Source organism: Sceloporus undulatus, chromosome 3 (assembly GCF_019175285.1).
Source record: "Sceloporus undulatus isolate JIND9_A2432 ecotype Alabama chromosome 3, SceUnd_v1.1, whole genome shotgun sequence".
In the NCBI taxonomy this organism is placed as follows: domain Eukaryota; kingdom Metazoa; phylum Chordata; class Lepidosauria; order Squamata; family Phrynosomatidae; genus Sceloporus; species Sceloporus undulatus.
Genome location: NC_056524.1, coordinates 49,987,298 through 49,988,717, shown reverse-complemented (window position 1 = coordinate 49,988,717; position 1,420 = coordinate 49,987,298). Strand labels below are relative to the sequence as shown.

At 41.3% G+C, this 1,420-nt stretch overlaps 1 protein-coding gene across 1 annotated transcript in view; it reads right to left on the bottom strand.

The window, feature by feature from the left end:
* The window catches only part of VGLL3 (vestigial like family member 3), a 119,882-nt gene that overhangs the window by 1,501 nt on the left and 116,961 nt on the right, over positions 1 to 1,420 (bottom strand). The window lies entirely within an intron of this gene.

Here is a 1,420-nt window from a genome sequence, read left to right as displayed (position 1 = left end):
CCTAACCCTAGTACGTATCCTATACGTACTAAATGGTGGTGTGTATCCCGCCTAAGTTACTTAATGAAGACAGTGTGTTGTTGGTGTTGTTGATGATGAACCAATCATGGGGTTTTCCTGGCAAGATTTGTTCAGAGGAGGTTTGCCATTCAGTGGCAGTCTCTCCAAATACTAACCAGGATTGACCATGCTTATCCTCCAAAATCAGACAGGATCTGGTGCTTTCAGGGCATTTAAGCCACCTATGATGAGTAATGACTCCAAATTACAGTGAAAATATTGTAACAATATTGTGGTTGATGTTACGTGCCTTTAGATTGTTTCCGACTTATGGCAACCCTATTACAGGGTTTTCTTGGTAAACAAACAAACAAGCTTCATTTATATGCCGCTTCATACCACCTAAGCAGTGTCTAAGTGGTTTACAACTGTAAGCTAATTTGCCCCCAACAGTCTGGGTACTCGTTTTAGCAACCTCCTCAGAAGGATGCAAGCCTGAGTCGAGCTTGAGCCCTTTTGCTGTCCTTGAACTCGCAACCTTATGGTTTTGAGCGGGTGGCTGCAGTACAGGCATTTAACCACTGCGCCACCAGGGCTCCCAGGATCTGGTGCCATGGCAAAATTTGCCATGGCCTTCCCCTGAGGCTGAGAGCATGTACCTTGCCCAAGATCACTCAGTGGATTTCATGCCTGAGAGGGTAATCGAACCCTGGTCTCCAGGGTTGTAGTCCAACACTCAAACCACTACATCATGTACATGTCTGAAAGTAAACATAATTCAACATTGTGGGTTTGTCTTTCATGTGACAGTGCACTGCTTATGGGAAATGAGCTTGATTGGAGGATGATTTGAGTCACTTTTGACGCAAAAGATATGGCAAGCATCTTAGCAGGTGCTTTTTTCATTTCTGAGAATCTGTTAGAAATATGTATTTAAAAATAAGTGTAACTGCAGGCAGTGCACAAAGTCTTAAAAAAAGAAAGAAACAAAAGGCATTGATTCATTGAAACATGAGGTTTCTTTCAGATCTAGAACTGCCAGAGCGCATCAGTGCTGGCACAGACTTGGAAAGCTGGTTCCTAGATGGAACAAAAGCTCTTCATGTTCTGTTTGAAATGGTGCCTTTTAATTGGTATGGTTGCATATTGATGGGATAAAAAGTGCCTCTTTGTTGGTTCCTAAGAATCGTTATGTGATGGATGTGCATACACATTTTACTTACTATTGATTTCTAAAGCAGTAACAGTCAAAGGAAGAAAAAGGCAGAAATGTATGTTTTTTACTTGAAAGATGTTTTCTTCAGTTCATGTTAGAGGAATGCTTTGAAACACATTAAAACAGGTGGCTGTTTTGTGTGATGGAGGAAGATTGAAAGCAAAGAGCAAATTTTGTGACAATTGCAATGGGTACCCTTTCTTT